Consider the following 7,013-nt stretch of genomic DNA (forward strand, 5'->3'; position numbering starts at 1 on the left):
TGTATTAATTTTTTGATCCATTGTTTCCTCTTCGCCCTTTGATTTATTTTTCGCATATCTTTTACAATGTCAGTGAGGATAAAATGTGTCCCACTTCCACATCCTATCCCCTCACATTTCAGAATGGGAATTCAAAATTCCAAGAAAGTATCTAATTTGTTCAGTACAGTAAATTTCATTTGCAATGAAACTCTTCCTGAGTGACCAGAAATTTGAAAATGGTAGTTTTGTTGTATTAAAAAGATCAGCATACCAAATGAATGAACACAATGCTGGAAAGATCATGCAAGCTGTTCAAACAGAAACAAAACAAAATAACAAAAAAGTGAAAGAAAAGAAAACCTAAATGTACCATACTACCTATGCAAAAGGAGAATAAATAAAGTAGTTTTCAATGATGTAGTCATGATGCAAAAAGTATATTTTTACTTTAAGTTTAAATATGCCAACTGAAAACAAGTTGGGTTTTTATAAAATCATAAACTTAAATTAAAACACAACAGATGCCAGAATGTTGCAATTAAACAAATAACTTTAAATTATGTTCATTAATCCATAGCCTTGATTTAAACAGGGATAATCCCAGGTTTTGGACTTAAACCCAAAGAGGCTTTGGAGATTCATATTAACCTTTTGAAGGACATTTCACAAGGTCAGATCCATGTTACAAAATGAATGTTAATGTGAGCAGAAGCTGTGGAATGATGTATTTCTGCCACATATTTCTTGAGAATACCACTTAAAGGAGGACTTATGGGAAAAGATATAGTAAATAGTAGTCAGTGCACAGCTGGAGCTAGAGGCTCCCTGGGGGCGAGGATACCAGGAGCCATTGGGGATGCTCCTGAGGGTGGCAGGGCAAGAACTTACCAGCTAGGGCTGATCCCACAGCCTCAGCCAGTGTGTAGGGCTGGCCCCATCTGTACAGGGTCAGTCCTGGCCACAGCTCCTTTGGGCACCTGAGATTCTTTCGCCTCAGCAATCAGCAGGACAGAACTGCCCATGGCCATGCTGATGCTGAGCTGGGACCCCAGCCCTGGCACACAAGGCCCCAGCAGGAGGGCTTTCAAGACCCCTAAGGTAAAAAAATACAAAATTTTACATAGAGAAACTGCCTCATGCTACATCATATAGGTGATACATAGGAATTCATGATAGTGACTGAACAAGAGCTTGCTGTTACCTCTGCAGCTTCATGGACATTAGTAGTTCTTTCACAGAGTAACATCATAAACGTCAGAAGTAGGAAAACAATAAAAACTGAAATCTCTGGCAAAAGTGAGAGATAAAGATTAATTATTAACTTGTTACTGTTTTAGTAGGTGCAACATCCTATTAGAAAATGTTGCTATTCTAGCACTGGAAATTTCTAGTTATCAAGATCTTGTTAAAAAATTGAGATTATGTAGGTATTTAAGTGAATAGTAATATCCAGAAAATCTACTTATCTTGGGTTGTGGATATTCAAAACCTCATATTTAAAGATCTGCAGAAAACCTTTGTACAGTCTCTGGGTTGTCAAGTCCCTTAGTTATCAGCCACTCATTTGATGAAATACTTTCAAATATCTAGGAACAATTGTGAAAATTCACAAAGTTTTTACAGTAGTCTTTAAACTTGAGAGCAGATGTGAAGTTAACACATTCAAAAGTGAAATCCTGAAAATGCATGTATTTTAAGACGTTGCTGGGCTGCAGTTCTTACACAAAAGAATATATTGAGCATAAGTAAAACAATTATATGGGCTATATGAATCTAAGTGCATTTTTCTTACAGGGTCCTGTTAAATCTTGGTAATTTCAAATGGGATCTCAGTACTTTTCAAGATTTTTGCCCTTAACTTCTTTTCCAGTTTCTGCTATTAGAGTTGATTCTGCTTAAAATAAAAGGGAGTACCAGGGGGCATGACTTGTCTCTATCAGTTCTTTGCACTACAGTGGTAAATCAATTACATAAACTGTTACACTATACTCTCAATTGCATTCATTTCCTTTCACCTATGAGGGGTGACACTTATTTTTGCCGTATCTTTCCTATTCATTTGTGTCCCAAAGAAAAACTGCTCAGTTTAGGTAGTTAAATCAAATAAAAATCAAAGCATTTTATACATTATTAACAATCTATAATTAACCAGCAATCAATGAACCACATGAGAAGGATCAGTATCAGTAGTAAAACAGGTATACCACAATACTAGCCACCTACAAAATGTTCATAAACACCTACAGATATTTAAACAGCCTTCTATAAACAATCCCAGCAAATTCTAAACCTATACAAATATCCATTCACAGTTATGGGGCCACACACACTCTCACAATATACGTGGGCTACAAGTGGATATCTCTCTCCTGGCACCGGAGGGTCCCCTACTACCACACATCTGTGTTGGAGATGGGGCTACTCCAGCTTTATATGCACCCGTGCTGTTCCCTACAACTTGGTAATGTGAATGCCAGTGACAGGGTCACATCACCCCCCACCACCCCCAGGCTGTGAGTCCCCACACGCTGCACCCAGTACTGCCACTCCAGGAACAAGTGCAGGCTGCTCACAGGATCTGATGGAAAGACTACCCTCTCCAGCCTTGGTAGAAGTTTGGCAGTACCAAACCAGCTTCCCACTACTGCTTTTTCCTCTACATGGTGTCTACTCCAACATTAATGATTTTCATGTTCTTTTATATTACCTTTCAGCTTTACTTCTAATTTGTTGCAACAGTCTCTTCAGTATTCACTGTTTATTGTTTAATCTTGATTGTAATTTTCCTTTTTAACACCATCAGTGGGGTCTGATTGTCACCTTCCTTTTTAACATGATCAGTTTTTGGTAAACATACACCAGACTTTTTTATTCTTATTTACTTATTTTTTTATATGATCCACACATGCACTACATACACTCAAATTCCTACTTTTACAGGTTTTGTCTAAAATGTATTTTATATTGGGAGGGTCAGATTCTCAGCAATTTTATAACTAACTCTTTCGTTAATGGCAGTTTAGCTTAGGGGGCTACAGCTTTAAGATTTACTGTTATTAATTTCTCATTCTAAGTAATAGTTTCCAGTTAGAAATTATTGTTAAAATAAGCAATAGTTTAACAGTTAAACTCATGCTGATCTTCCTTATTCATGGTCAGCTGGCAGAATATAGCCTTATATAAGTAACAGTTGAATTGTCTGCCTTCATATGTGAATATGATTAGGTTGCTAATTTCAGTCTCCCATGAATGCATGTGCTGTTGCTCTCTAATCCACAGTAGCTGTTGACATAAGTGCTGGTGACTCCAGTGCTGGCTGCCCCTTGGTATAAAGTGCACAGCTTAGCAACATGTCTTTCACATAAAAGCCAATGTCACTGCTTCATGGAAATACTGAATCTAGATCCATTAAAAACCTCATGAATCTGCCAAATAAATATACTTGAGGAAGTTATTGCTTCACAGTATTAATCACACAGAAATGTTATGTAAATCCATTTTGAGGTAACCTGCATGTCTTCAAGGGTGCATAGGCTGTGTCACTTAAAATATTCAGTTGCTTTTTTTACTTTAAAAAGCAATTTCACACTGTAGCATCAAAAAAACCAAAAGCACTTTGCTGCATCATTAGCTTGGATGACATGCTGAGAGTGATGACAGAGATGCACAACTAAGCACTTCTAGCTACAAAAAAAGCATAGTTACCATGTCACATAACGATCAAACTTCTTTAATAGGTTACTGGTATGATATATTAACCCAGAGAAAAGCATTTGCATCTCCTTACTTTTCTCTACCAGCAGATAATATACATTGAACTGCTACCAGTTACCCATTGAGGAAACGGACTTCTTAAAGAACTTACTTGTTTAATGAAAGTCATCTATATGTAAAGTATGATGCAAAGAAAACTGAAAAACATAACAACATAACAAACTGATTTCAGTCTTCCAGGTCTCAGGTATTTTTATAAATTGTTCTTAATATTCTTGGAAATGCTAGGGGAAAATACATGTTACCATAATAATTCATAATAGATCAATGCTTTTATATTATATTAAACTTGGTTTGGAAATGGAGATCTAAATGTATAATGATAATGTTCAAGACTGCATATGACATAGTTGGGAAAAACTTTAGTTTGAGAAATTTATTGTACTTTTGCCAATGAGTTTTAGCATTATTGTTTATTTTGTATTCTGTACCATATATAAACTCCAAAATGGCCGGGAAGATTCCTAGGTCATCACTGTATTTCTAGGGCCTGGACTCTTAAAAATGCCGGGATATGATAGCTTTATATACTTAATAACAAGGTATTTTTACTGGTTGCTATCTAATACTTTATTAGACAGTTTTCTCCCAGGGCAAACAAACTGTGTGTTTCAGTGAGGGAAGAAATATTCAGTTTAAAAACTAGGCATATAGGTCATTTGCCTTAAATTTGTATATAATATTTTTTTCTTTTTGTTATTTTTTTCAATTCTATTCTTTCTAATTCTTCTATTTTGTTTTTGATCTTTCCCTTTTTAGCACTTCAGGAGGTGGAAGTCAAAGGCATTATTGTCTGTTTTTCTCTTCACAAGTAAACGGTGTTGTTTTATGACCTTATTTTCTTTCCTGACTGAGTCCTCAGCTAGGTCTGCGAGCCAGATGAAAAGGGGTGCTTCAGAGTTTTCAGTGTGGTAGGAATTAAAGTCACATTTAAAAATCAGCAACAATGCTGCAGAACTGCCTGCATGCCTAAGAGTTTATAAGCATAAGAGTTTTGGTTGTAAAGTTATTTAAGCATTGACAGTGGTGTCATTTTTTGAAGTTGTTTTGTCAGAGTTGGGCAGCTCTAATTCTATATTTCATTTAAAGCCAACTAAGATTCATTGGTTTAAATAAAAATGCTGTCATGCCATGCCAGATAGCTCCTGCAAAACACATACCTCTTTGCTTCTAAGACATCAATGAAAAAGGATAGAAACTATCTTTACTATGCTAAATCAATAACCCTTTACTCAGCAGTATGAACTTTGAGTTTCTTTTTGGTCTGAAATAATATCAGTGCACATCTAAAAAAGCTGTTAATCACAAATAGGCAAGGCTGAAGAAGAAAGTGTCCTTCATCATTCTTGTTGAAGGGCGGGGGAAGTAAGATTTCTGTGACAGTTGGAAACCTAAGTGTCTATAACCGGCTTTGAGAATTTGCAGAGCTGGGCAGAGAATTAATCATTATGAGAGCTATCATCTTCATGCCCAAGACTCTTTGTGAACCTCATCTCATAGCCTTTCACAAAATCATTTACCTGTCTTTATGTGTTTGATCCCATCTTTTGAAGGAGAAAACTAAAGATTGTGCACTACATAAATGAAGCTTGGAATAAAACACACAAAACTATATAGATGAGTGTTCTGTACTGAGGCTGCTTCAAATGTTACAATTAAAATGTCAGATAATTACTTGATTTGACCCACATGCTAGAATGGACTTAATCTCTGTTTTGAGAAGTTTGATTTTTTGATGTTTTAATTTCCAGCCTGTGTAAGCATTAAAATCATGCTTTGCTAGGCTCTGTCTTACAGCACTTCGCCTTTCTTGACTGCTTCCTTAAATAATGTTATGTTTGAATTTTTCTCCTGTTGTAGAAACTATAGATATCTTAAGGGAACCTATTCCAAAAGTCCTTGATAAGCACACTTTATATATAGCTTCTTCAGCTCTGTGCTGTGATAGTCACAATATTTTATAGGAGGAATCTCACCAGTCATTTCAGATATGTCCATAGAGCCCTTTGTAGAACAACCCTCCGAAACTATCCTTGGGGAGAAAGAAAATATATTTCCACAGTGTCATTATTTTTACAGTTTGATTATAATGACTACAGCTATAGTTCTATTACTACTGACACTAGTATTACAAGTGTAACATACCACAGCAGAATGTGACATTTCCTAGGCTATTGTAAAGCCTCCAGAAACCATCAAGGATTTGCTTAGTCTACTATAGAACATGTCTGAGAAATTAATTTTATGAGACAGGGCACCATTGTGAATAAAACCACCTAGAGTGTTCAAAGTGAATGTTTTGTACCCAGTGTGATAAAGCAAGAGTTTAGTTTAAGCCAAAAGAATATCTGGAACACTTTGTTTTCCCACATACCACGTTTTATTACAATAGACAAGAAGAAACCAAATAAACTGAGAATAAAAATTACCAGTGTGTGTAATGGTTGTGCTAAGTTTTTATGTCTGGAGAGTGGACTTGAGGGAGGCAAATAAACTCTTTTATGCGATCCAGTTTTGTACATGAATCTATTGAAATTGCATTGAATTGAAACTTGAACTTATATTTTGTTAGTACTGGTTCACATTTCAGAAGAATTTCTGGAAAAAATACGTATTAAAATGGACTGTGAAAATATCAGGCTAGAACCGATCAAAAATATAGAGAAACAGAAAGGATTAGAAAGAAGGTGGTTTATGACAAATTGAGGAAAGGAGTGTGAGGTAATCAACCTAATTCAAGTCTAGGCATACCTGCAGTTTATTTAATTTCTCTGTACCTTGTTGATATTTACATTTTTAAATATAGCACATGACATTAGAAAATTCAAACCTTATGCTTTTTTTCTTTTTCTCTGAGTTTATGGATTTTATAACATTAAAAGTATGTGAGAATATTTTGGTCTGATATCTAAAAACATACTTCACATTGATTAAAAAAATGACTTTATTTTAATATAGATTAATATTTAGAAACAAGGAAGAGAATCCTAAAAAAAATTTCAATAAACTTTTTATTTTCCTTTTTCCCCACTTCAAACTTTGCAAGAAATGTGATGTCTGAACACCTGTTTATCCCATACAGAATAAATTAGAACATAATTACTTATATAGTTAGAATTATGTTCGAATTTTCTTGAGAAAAAGTAGCCTTCAGTCCTCAATGGAAGGTACTATAAATTGCTTTAGATACAGAAGAGAGTGAAAATAATGTCTTGTCATCCATGGAAAGGCAATACACAATGAAAGAGTACTTTTTT

The 7,013-nt window shown here is 35.1% G+C and overlaps 1 long non-coding RNA gene across 2 annotated transcripts; it reads left to right on the forward strand.

Annotated features, from left to right (window-relative positions):
* Positions 1-896: 896 nt before the first annotated feature.
* Positions 897-6,585, forward strand: LOC114013809 (uncharacterized). 2 transcript variants are annotated; one of them, XR_003557019.2, is made up of 3 exons: positions 897-1,080; positions 3,783-3,943; positions 4,516-6,585. It is a non-coding gene; the product is annotated as an uncharacterized LOC114013809 (long non-coding RNA). The 2 variants fall into 2 exon arrangements; XR_003557018.2 differs by having other exon boundaries at positions 3,786-3,943.
* The last annotated feature ends 428 nt before the right edge of the window (positions 6,586-7,013 follow it).

The sequence above is a fragment of the Falco peregrinus genome, chromosome 2 (genome assembly GCF_023634155.1).
Source record: "Falco peregrinus isolate bFalPer1 chromosome 2, bFalPer1.pri, whole genome shotgun sequence".
Lineage (NCBI taxonomy): Eukaryota > Metazoa > Chordata > Aves > Falconiformes > Falconidae > Falco > Falco peregrinus.